The following is an 11,854-nucleotide window of genomic DNA, read 5'->3' as shown; positions in this document are numbered from 1 at the left end:
GTGTGGGCTCCTCAGGCAGAATGATGCCAGGGACCCCAAGGGTCTCTACACTTGGCCTTGGAGGAGAGGGGAGCTAACCTTGCACCTTTCATTCTGTAACTGGGGGTGTCATAGTGGATATTTTTGATGTTCTGGAGCAAACAGTACCTCAAAATTGAATTCTAAAAGCTATCAGGGCCGGCAGCTTGTGCTCACAGAAGGGGGTAGCTAACATACTTAGAATGGAGGGCAATTGGAGCTTCCTGTCTGCCTACCTCAGTCTGCTTCCACAGCTACTGCACCACACTGACTCCCAGCTTTCTCCAGTGTCCCTGCCTAAGAGATGCAGTCTGTCAGGCAGGGACCCTGGACACATAGCCCTCCATATGGCCCATAGCCCTCCAAGGCATTCCCTGTGGATAAGGCTTACTTCACTATTAACATCCCTCATGTTGAGATTCTCTGCCCTGGCTGCTCTAGAACCACCTGGAGACTTTGAACTAATACCGATACTAATACTGGTGCCCAGGCCACACCTCCGACCAAGTAAATCCCTACTTCTGCAAGTGTTTTCTAGAAGTTCTCCCAGGTGGCCATAATGTACAATAAGATTGAAAAACCCCTGTTCTCCTGGTAATGGCTGGTTTTGCCTGCCCACATCTGTTCTCCTCTCTAGTAACTGCATCTGGTGTTACTTGAAATCTTCATTCTCTCTGGACTGAGTGGCGTTAACCCCACCATCACCTCCCACACCACACTTTTCACTGGGGGCTAGCAGGTTACCAGTTTGAGCACAAGGAGATCCAGTGAGAATCGGCCTCCAGACTTCTGACGAAACTACTGGAAAGAGAAACGTCTCTTTGTTCAGCAGTTATTCAGCAGAAAACGTGGGAGTAGGCCATTTTTGTCACCACATGGAGAAAACTGCCTGTAAATTAAGACAACACCGAGGAAAAGAGAGGTTACTGATGGAGTGAAAAAGATCTGAAACCCAATTAAAACCACGAGTGGGGAGAAGGGGGAGAAGGGGGAGAAGGAGACATATGTATTACTATTAGTAATACTTTAAATAATAAAAAATTAAAAAAATAACACCATGTGTTAAGCCAGATACCCTTCAATAACAGAAGCAAACCTCCTCCCACTTTTCTCTCAAGCCAATCTGAGCTGAGTTTTCTATAAGCAGCTACATTATGGCAGAATGAATCTGTTACATAACCAGGCGTTACCTTGAAATGTAGAGAATAGGGTTCTGATCTGAAGGGTCACCAAACAAGTGAGTTTCGGTGTTCATGGTGAATGCATCTGAAGACAGCAGAAGGATGTGGTCCACCCTCAAGATGGTAGTTCTCAGAGGAGAGGGCTGCAGACACAAAAGGCAGACACGTCCTACTTCATTCTTTCCTTCAGTGAATGTCAGGAGTAGCTCCGTCTTGGTTAAATAAGAAAGAGCTTGAGGCATAAATGAATAGACTACAGGGACAACGTGTGCACTACATTTTATCCAGGTCCTTAGCGGTTTTTAAGTGGCCAGTTTAACAATATTACAGAAAGTTATATGGCCAAACAAAAGCAGGCAACAGATCCTCAAGACAATGCATTAGATGCTTTCTCGGTCAGGGAAAGTTCCCTGAAAAACAGGCCCCCTGTCTGCAGGTACAAGTGAATAAAGAGTAATTGATTCACTGAATTTTTTTTTTTCTTTGAAAGTTATATCAGCTAGCAATTGCTGCATAACAAACTGCCCCTCAACTGGATGGCTTAAAAATGATTTCTTTGTCTCAGCAATAAATCAGCAAATGGAGTTGTGGTCTTACTGGTTGGTTCTTCTGCTGCCATCTGGGCTCACTCGTTTCTGCAGTCAGCTTTGATCAGCTAAGCAGCACTGTTTCTGGAATTGACTGGCTGTTGGCTCAGGAGCTCCCATGTTCAGCATGGTGGGCAGGCATATTGGAGAGTCTGAAATCAGGAAATGGTGAGCTACCTGATGCCCAAAGGGATGGGTGGGAAGAGAGGGAGAAACTGTAACTGTTGTTCTTACCAGGAAACTCCGGAGAAGTACCTGGAGAGGACGTTACCTATGTTTTCTGGGTCACACACAGTCAGAAGCCTCTGGACTACATCTCTGAGGAAACTTATAATAAAGACTTAACCACGGAGAACAAGACTGTTCCCTACTCGACAGCCTCTTAACTGGTTGGTTGTTTTGTGATTGCTGTTTCCAGCACGTTCTGTGCACCTGTGCCCAAAGATAAAGCTTCATGACTTATACTGAGCAGTCCAGCATGTTGCAGGAGACCAAATATGTAGTCTTTCCATTAGAAAGCATGATTTAAATGCTTAGGGAAGAAATAATCAGAAAGAACCTTGCTGTCCGCCTTAACAAGGTGTTTGGCAAATCCGTCCTCTCTTAAGAATTGCCAGAGGCCCCCAGGCATGTGCTGCTGGACCCTCCGAGGGCACCCATTAACAGTCTGGCAGGTATCCACAGAGATGCTTGGCTGGGAGGCCTAAGCAGAACACTGAACAGGTGCCCCTTTCCACTATTCATTTCCAGTCCAAGCTGTGGCCGCAGGAAATGCAGCAAATCAGCCAAGCTCTGTTTCATCCCAAAAGTCCTCTGTGCCTCTGTGTGCTCATAATGTAAATTTAAGAAACATAGTCCCTAAAGGATAAAAAGAAATGTCAATAGTTTTTAAACAGTTAGAACTAGTGATAAGCCTGGGACAAGCCAACAACCTCTTAGTGATTCAGACAATTACTCTGACACGGAGACCAGTTTCCAAGTGACATTGTGGTGCCAAATGCAGCTTTTTATTGGTTTGTTTTCTGATGGCTTATTAGGATGAAGGCATTGAATACTGTTTGTTATCTACATACTAGTGTCCAAAATGCCATCAATAGCAACGGAGCAAACCACTTAGAGGTTGCCACCTATGTGCCAGAAGACAGGATTTCTCTCTTCAGCTGTTTTCACTGGTTCCTGGGACCATCTGTGCTGTGAGATGGAGAAAGACTATCAGTCCACACTGAGTTCTTGTCTGAAATATGTTGATCACCTAGATCCAAACTACACAGAGCCCTCACTGAGGTAACTCCTGGGCCCTCAGTTGTTTCCCTTGAATGAAAATAAAATTCTTTGTTCCAACGTCAAAATCTTGAGTGGGGTGGGCTATAAACCATAGAGGAAGACTATCCCTAAGGAAAGCCTCTTCTGAGATCAGAAACAGTCTGATTCTTAGCCGGGAGGAGGCACTCCTTGGGTCGAATGCCATGCTGCCCCCAGTGGTCTGGATGACAATGTTCTGTGAGACCAGGCTGTACCAGTCCACAAAAGCATCTACGGTACATCTCTGTCAGATAAAAATGTCTATACTGGCCCATACCCTTCTTATCCTGGTGGCAGGTGAGTGCAGTGTGGACTGTACATGCCACAGTGGGGCTTATCAATTGTCTTAATCAGCCAGTTTATCTTTCTCTGCCCTGAATCCACAATAATGAGTCCGAAGGTGAAAAGGTAGAGGCAGAAAATAACGTAATAACACTCAAATCTGAATAATTTCTAATGAGCTGGAATGTTAACACTTGCTACTTAGTACATTTTTTTAAAAAGCAGTGTTTTTATTATTTTTAACTATATAATTTTTATGATTGCAATGAAAGCAGCCCCTTTCATTAAACATAAATTTAAGTTAAATGTAACACATGCTTATTGTAGAAAATATAGCTATACTACCCGTAATGCCAGCAAACACAAAGCAGATCAATTTTATATGCATATATGTTAATATATGTATATGTCCTTTTGCACCCTGCTTACATAATTTGATAGTTTATTGTGAATATTTTGCCATGTCATGAACTATTTTCAAGAACATAAATTTAACAGTTCTTTAATATTTCCCCCCAAGGTAGGTGTCAATTTTATTTCCAGACATTTAAGGTTTTCCCAATTTTTTTCTATAGTAAACAATGCTCAATATTTTCCTGAAAGTTCCAAAGCACTATGGATTTCTTTTTCTTCTCCTTTATATATTAAATATTTCAGTAGAATCAGAATTTTAGCACTAAAAGAGACTTTACAGAAAATATCTTTCACTTTGTTTTAAGGAACTTTTCTTTAAGATTTTTTTAGAACAGAAAATTAGACAGGATGATGTAACAAACATTAATTAATTATAACCCCTTCAGAATTTTTAATGAAAATAATTAGGATATCACAGATAAAGCTAATGTCTTATTTATTCTATTTCTCCATCTCATCTTTTTCCCCTCTCAAACTGACTCTTATAACTATCATGTATATAACCCAGCCCACATTTTTATATTTTTGCCACATACATATAAGAAACATAGAGTTGGGTTTTTATATGGACAAATGTTATCAGACTGAATGTAACATTTTTTTTGTTTCTTTTCCAGTCAACATTTTAAAAATCTATGTTGATTCATATGCTTCTAATTCATTCATTGTAACTGCTATATAGCATTTCATCATGTGAGTATATAATCCATTTATCCTTTCCATTTTTTACAGCCATTTAGGTTATTTTTAAATTGACTCTAGTATAAACAGTACTGCAGTGTATATGTAACTTTGTTCATATTCATAGAAGCAATGTGCAATGCCAGCACACTTCTAGTATTGGCCTGATATATCAAATGCCTTTCCATCCATTTGTTTTTAACCTTTCAGTACCTCTCTGGAAAGTAGCAAATTGATGGAGCAAATAGATGGATTTTTTAAACCAGTTTGATTATCTCTGCCTTTTATATAATCTGTTTGTATTATTGTAATTACTGATTGGACTTCTCTCTGCCATCTGGTTTTGTGCATTTCATTTAGGAGATTTTTCTTTGCTTCTTTTTCCTGTCTCTGAATTTTGTTGAATCTAAAGAAATCTCAGTTTATTCTGCATCTTTCTTCTTCTTTCAAACAGTACAATATTTTAGAATCTATGAACTCTGACCTTCTTTCACCTATTATTTTCCAATATGTTTGCTTTGGTATTCATAGATGTTTAAGGTAGAAGGAAAAATTTCTTAGTTCAGGTCAATCTTCAATTGAGAGTCCCAGAACAGAAATTCATAGGATTGAATATTTGAAAATTTTTGGATAGATATGCATAAAAATATTGATAATAATTATCTCAGAATGATATGATTAGAAGTGCTTTTTATTTTTCTTATTTTTTCCAAAATGAAAAAAAAAAGTAGAAGGAAAAAAAAGAAAAAAGAAAAGGAAAGTAACTTGCTTTGCTCTTTTGTTCTCATACTATAGTTTTCATTTTAACTGAGAGGATATAATTTGAAACTTGCTTATTAAAGGTTGCTCAGTCTCTACTGTGTTTCAGTCATCAATTTATATGACAATGCCATATCACAAATGATCTCAAAACCCCAGTCACAGACAACAATGAGCATTTATTTCTCTCACATTTGTATCTGATGATCTTGGTCTAGCTTCCTCATATACCTGGAATGGTAGACAGAATAATGGTAACAAAAGATGTCCATGTCCTAATCCTCGGAACCTGTGAGTATATTACTTTACATGGTAAAGGGAACTTTGCAAATGTGATTAATTTACAGATTTGAGATGAAGAGGTTATTTTTTATTATCTGGGTGAGCTCTTATAAAAGATTGGCAGAAAGTCACACAGGAAAGAAGATGCTATATTGCTGGCTTTGAAGATAGAGAAAGGGTCCATAAATGAAAGAATATAGGCAGCCTCTAAGAGCTGAAAAAGACCTATAGTCTCCAGAGGAATGCAGCTCTGTGAACCCCTTTTAGACTTATGAGCTCCAGATTTGTAGCAATAAATGTGATTGTTTTAAGCCACTAAAATTGTGGTAATTTGTTACAGTGGCAATAAAAAATGAATACATCTGGGCTGTCAGCTGATCTAAGATGACTTCAGCTGTTATGACCACACAACTCTTAACCCTGGGCATATCTTCATGTTGAGGAAAGACATGGAAGTGCAAGGAAATGAAAACACACAGGTCTTTGAGATGCAGGCTTAGAGCTAGGACATGTTTCTTCAATTTCATTTTATTCACTATAGCAAGTCACATAACCAACTTCAGATCCATGAGTGAGGAAAGAAAGTTTACCCCAGACTCTACCTTGTTAGAAAGAGGAGTTATGAGGTCACATGACAAAGGATAGGGATGCAGCCTGGTAAAAGAATTAGGGCAAATGTTACAATATACCACAATGATTAACCTAGTCTCTTTTGGGTAAATGATTAATCACTTCCAATTCCAGATGCCTTATCAATACTGATGGGTCCTGTATAATACATGGTCTGCCCTACTGAATTGTCCTTCTCTTCTGTACAATACATGGTCTGTCCCTACTGAATTGTCTTTCTCTGTGGGTCTTAGTGGTTATACTTCTTCTCTGGGACATGGCAATGATTTCCATTCAACCTTAATCTATCTGTGTGGTCCACCCTGCTGCCCTCTACTACAAAATATACACACCCTTAACTGCAACTGTCCCCTGATGGGGTCATAACCCAGCTTCCTCAACTGTCTTACAAGTTCCTGTGTTCCCTATCTCCTAGATCACCCAGGAAATTCTTAATTCCTTAAAAAGCATTTTCAGACTAAAGCAGGTGTCATAAGCTTTCTTGTCATATGCCTATGTCTTTTCTGCCTTCATCTCCCCATGTTGGCATAAGACTCTTATAATAATCTAGAAATTTTTCTAAGGTCTGCTCTTACTAGTAAAAGAGAAAAATTTCCCCCTGTTTTGGCACCCCTCCAAAACAATCTGGTTATTTGTACCATTGTATAATCTTGGATGTTTTTAGCTCTTAATAACAGAAAGCCTAACTCTAACTGATTAAACAAAAGTAAAATTATATTACAAAGTGGAAAGTTTAGCACTACAGTTGGTTGATTCAAGACCTCAGCAATATCAGCTGGGACATGAGTCCCTTATGTCTCTTCACTCTGAGAGCCACATTGTTGGTCTAATACCACAGCTGGTTTCTACATGGGAAGGAATTGGCTGTAAATACTACTGCCAGCCTCCTTTCTTCATCATCAATTGGGGAGAGGAGAACTTTGTAAACTTGTATTAAAAGGTTTCTCCTTCAGCCTGATTGGACCAACTCAAAACAAATGAGTGGACAGAGGAATGTCATATGTTGATTGGTTAAAGCCTGGATTTCCCAATTGCCATCAAGAGGGTTGAGATTACAGTACTATCATTTGCATTGACCAAGCCCCATCCTTGAAACTGGAGGGCAGTTCAGTTTTTCTCTAGTCACATGCACTGTGTGAGGTAATGATAAACACATAACAAAATCTTCAGTAAGGAGACAGGCAATTATGGATGCTTGCAGTTCAATAATAATGTCCCTAAAACCATATTTCAAAAGTTTTTTTTTATATCTACTAAAAAGAACCAGTATATTTTTATTTGACCACTTGTTCTTCAGTTCCTCTCTCTCCCCCTCTTTTAGTGGTGGAAAAATATCTTCTCCCTTCTGTTTCATTGAACTTCTCTTTAAATATAAACTAAATTCTCTCTACATCTGCTTTAATGTGAATCCCTGTGTTCAGACTCCAGTTGCTCTTAATATGTAAAGAAAATGCTTAACATTTAAAAATTTCTTTTTGCCAACCAAAATAAGCTTTCTAAAATTTTGTTTCCTTAGACTTAAGAAGGCCCCCTTTGTAATTCAATGGCACTCAACATTTGACTACCAGGTGGATGCCTTTCCCATGAAAATATACCAGTAGATATCAGTTGTCCAATGAATAGAGAGTAGCAAGACAGAAAGACAAATAGATCTACTGAAAATTCAGAAAGTATTATAGTAAGATAGTAAAAAACAAAAAAAAACAAAAACAAACCACTTTCCCCTATCACACTTCTACTTGCCTGCCTTTTTCTCCAGGCATCGAGGATTAGACCCTTCCAATCTCAGATGATGTTAACTCTGTCATGTTGTTTAATAAGCAGTCCAAATGGCTTTTCTCAATTTTTCTCCAGTTCATTGGTATATTGGCTTCCTTTCTAGAAATCATTATAACATGTAATTACCTATTTATTTGCAATTATGCCTTATTTTTTGCTAGTTCGTTGTTGATTTCCTGCACTAGAATATAAGACCTATGAGGGTAGAAACCTCAACTACATTGTTTACTACCTTGTTCTCAGCATCTAGCAGAGACCTGGGGGAAAAAATAGGTTTCCAATATTTATTAGTTGGATGAATAAATTAATGATTTTTTTTTATTTCTAAATAGAATAGCCACTTACACAATTTAGCACTTTCAGGTTCACTATCTTAGCTGATTCTAAGAATGAAGTTACTCTCTCCACCAGATAATATTGATAGTAATATTAGGGTACAGAGATGTTGAGCGACTTGCTCAAAGACACACATTGAGTGTTCCATATGAATCTCAAACTTGGGTCTTTTGTCTCAAACTTTGTGCTCTCTCCATTCTAACTCACACTTTAAAGTTCTTAAAGTTTAAGAACCACTACTATAGGCAGGGAAGGTAGGAAAGTTCTCTCTGGTCAAAGAGAACCGAATGAGCAATATTATGGAACTGTGAGGCAACAGGGAGAATTCTGGGAGAAATCTGGTGGTGCATTCTGGGAGCACTTACATGTTCTTAACCCCATAAAATGCCTGGGGAGATATGAGATTTCCTACAAGAGAGGAGAAGAGAGCCTTTCTCTGTGTGTTTGTCTGCAAAACTAGCTACTACTGCCTCTAGCATTGCCCAGACCAAGTTTCCTGCATAATAAATGAGTCTGAATGAAGGACACAGTATAGAAATCACAAGGTAAGGGAGATTAATTTTAGCCTCTGTCTTCCGGAGCTAGAGCTACTTGGGAACAAAGCCAGCCTTCAGAGCTCAGGGCTTCTCCTTCAGCAAAAGAAAACATCCCATGCCCTGTGGGCATGCCCCATTCCATGCTCAGGGATCTGTGGAGGCAGCTATCTATCAGGAGCCTGGAGAGCTGACCACATACCAGGAGGAGGCTGACTACATACCAAGACAGCTGGCTTTGCTGGATTTTTCCTCCCTTGGAAACCCCAAGGCCTCTAAAACCATAGATCTATGGTAGTTCTGATGGTGCTGCAACAGCTGTACAACCTCATCCCTGCTCCCAGAACTTCTTCCAATAAGAAATGGAATTGGCTTTATCTCAGAATATATTACCTATGATAAGGCTAGAGCCCATCCATCAGCAATCACTATTCCCATTGGGTCTTGAAAAAAAAGCTTTGCCAGAGGTTTTAGGCTCTGTATTAGTTTCATAGGGCTACTGTAACAAAGGGCTACAAATAAGTGACTTAAAACAACAGAAATGTATTGTCTCAAAACTCTGGAGGCTGGAAGTCTAAAATCCAGGTGTTGGCAGGACAATGTTCTCTCTGAGACTCTAGGTAGAATTCTTCCTTGCCTCTTCCTAGCTCCTAGGCTGTCAATCCTCAGCATTAATGGGCTTGCAGCTCTATCATGCCAATGTCTGCCCTCTTCATTAGATAGTGTTTTCCTTTTCTTATAAGGACACCAGCCATATTGGATTGGGACTCACCCTAATGACCTCATCTTAACGATTATGTCTGATACCATTCACAGGTACCAGGGGTTAGGACTTCTACATATTGTTTTGGGAGATACAAATCAATCTATCACTATCACTGGCTCCATTTTTTGGAAGAAGAAGCAAAGACTCAGAAAAACCAACAGATTTGTGTGATATCATTATGGTTGACCAATTGTACTAGTGGCCCTAATTTTTCATGCCCTCTGTAGCTACATCTTTGGTAGTGCTATTCCATACTGACTCTGGGCTTGACCATGTTTTGTTTTGGCCAATAGGATAGAACAAATGTGATGTAAACAGAGATTTGAAAAGTGCTTTCACGTTAGGATTTGCCACTGGAACTGTGACCATCATGTGAATAAGCTCAGACTGACCTGCTGGATGATGTGGGACCAAGTGAAAAAAGACCCCATCATCCCTAATAAATCAGCTTGCACCTTCCAAACCCCTAGTTGATGACAAATGCATGAGCAAGACCCACTAGATCAGATGAGCTCAATTCAAATCAGCAGAACCCATAGCCAAACCACATATTCATGAGTAATCATGCATAAATGGTTGTGCGTTAAGCCCCCCAAAATTGGGATTGTTTGTTACACAGAAAACTAACTGATATAGTTATATAGATGGTAAATTGTAGATCTGGTTGTGGTAAGGAGGGGGGAGAGGGGCATGTGGGGAAGGAAGTATGCAATTGAATAAATTGGTTATTGTTATGCAACAAGCTACCCCAAAACTTAGTGGCAAAAACAACAATAATTTGTTATTTTTCATCAGCCACTGGTTCCACTAGGAAGTTCAGCAAATCTGGATAGCTTTGACCCATCTTGTCAAGGCTTACTCAGGTGTCCACTATGAGCTGCCAGGTTGGCTGTCAGCTGGTTGACCTAAGATGGCCTCAGCTGGGATGACTTGGCTCTGCTCCATGATCCCTCACATCCTCCTAGCAGGCTAGCTCAGACACATTCTCTTCATGGTGCAGAGAAAAAGCAAAAATGCAAATGTTCTTTTTCAAGCATTTTCTTTCAATTAGATGACTACTCTCTCATTAATCAAATACACCTCATGGTGAGGCCCAGGACCAGTGTGGAAGGCTACTTACCAAAATTTCGGAGAAAGAGAGGCATGGAAATCTGTGTCTATTAATACAATCAGTCTCCAATAATAATCCAATAACCATGAAGCCATACAGAGAAATAGGTTCTTAGAAAGAACAGCAAAATGCTAGCCATTAAGAGGAATTGGATATTTCAGGTAGCTCATAAAACAGTGTCATAGTAAAGTGAAAGCGTGTTCATGAATCAGTACCTGAAATAAGTGTGTAGGTATAAGTCTATGGATATTTAGTCTGTAGGTGGCCCCAGCCTGGCCCAGATCTCCTCCTACTGTTTACCTAGCAAAACTCCCTCATATTGACTAAACAGAAGAGAAGCTCCTAAAAGGCCCAAGTGCAGATCCAGGAGGAGCAAAGGTTTTCAAGTGTGGTCTTGACCTGTGCATGCCTTCAGATGGAGGCAAAGTTTAACATTTCTTAGCTTCTATGGCCTTATCATCATTAGCAACTCTTAATTCTTTACTGTGGACATGTTGTCATTTCCATTTCTCAAACTGTAGAATAAAATACTCTCATTCTAAGGAAAAAATAGCAAATAATTCAAGAGTATATAAGAAAAAAAAAGTGTTTATATCTTTTATCCCATCCCGCAAGGATAACCACTGCTTTCAATTTGGGCACTTTTTTCGCTCTTTTTCCTACAAACTCACTTTTTGCATGTGTCTCTGTGCATTATTAAACAGGCTGGGATAATGAGGCCAACATTCTACATCACTTTCTGACAGTCCAGAAAGCCAGTCTTTTTCTCTCTGTTTAACTCTTGTACCACCCTTCTCTAACCAGAGAAATACTCCCCACGGTAATTAGTCCCATTTTGCACCTCTGTGAAGGATAACACAAGAAAATTTAATGTAGAAAAAAGAACCCAAAAAAGTGGATGAGAGTGAGACAAGGGGAATAAAAATAAATCCAGTAGGAAAATAAGATAAAATAATAAAAATCCTGGAAAATGCTAAGATCTTCTGGTACACAATTGAATCAGGTGTTTGGGGTAATGCATAGAATGAAAGGAGGAGGACAGGGTAGGAAACTGAAGGTGTGCTTACTCTTTTCTGTTTTGGAAACTACTGGAGAGAAAGATGCCATGTGTTTGCAGCAATTTCTCTCTCTCAGCTTTCCATTTCCTAATGTATAAAATGGGGATAAGGAAACCAGTTTCTTAAGCTCATTAT

The 11,854-nt window shown here is 39.3% G+C and overlaps 1 long non-coding RNA gene across 1 annotated transcript; it reads right to left on the bottom strand.

Annotated features, from left to right (window-relative positions):
- Positions 1-535: 535 nt before the first annotated feature.
- Positions 536-2,166, bottom strand: LOC311624031. Its single transcript, XR_014795237.1, has 3 exons — positions 1,797-2,166; positions 1,209-1,342; positions 536-907 (listed from the first exon to the last, which is right to left on the bottom strand). It is a non-coding gene; the product is annotated as an uncharacterized lncRNA (long non-coding RNA).
- Positions 2,167-11,854: the final 9,688 nt, after the last annotated feature.

This window comes from Pipistrellus hanaki (assembly GCF_964339955.1).
Source record: "Pipistrellus hanaki genome assembly, chromosome: 6".
NCBI lineage: Eukaryota > Metazoa > Chordata > Mammalia > Chiroptera > Vespertilionidae > Pipistrellus > Pipistrellus hanaki.
Note: the sequence above shows the minus strand (reverse complement) of the source record. Positions and strands in the feature narration are given on the sequence as shown.